Genomic DNA, 291 nt, shown 5'->3' with positions numbered 1-291 from the left:
ATAGAAGCAGGGGCGGACTGATAACTCATGGGGCCCCCGGGCAATAGGAGATTATGGGGCCCCCAGGCAATCAGAGATTATGGGGCCACACAGTATACACACACACCGTATATAATCACACAGTATACATATACATGTACACACAGTATACACAGACAGATGTAAAAAAAACACAGATTTATACATACTGTCCCTGGTTTTCCTGAGGCTGGCAACCCTGATGGGGCCCCCTAGTGGCCCAGGGCCCTCGGGCAGTGCCCGAGTCACTCAATGGTCAGTCCGCCCCTGCAT

The sequence above is a fragment of the Aquarana catesbeiana genome, linkage group LG09 (genome assembly GCF_042186555.1).
Source record: "Aquarana catesbeiana isolate 2022-GZ linkage group LG09, ASM4218655v1, whole genome shotgun sequence".
Classification (NCBI taxonomy): Eukaryota; Metazoa; Chordata; class Amphibia; order Anura; family Ranidae; genus Aquarana; species Aquarana catesbeiana.
Note: the sequence above shows the minus strand (reverse complement) of the source record.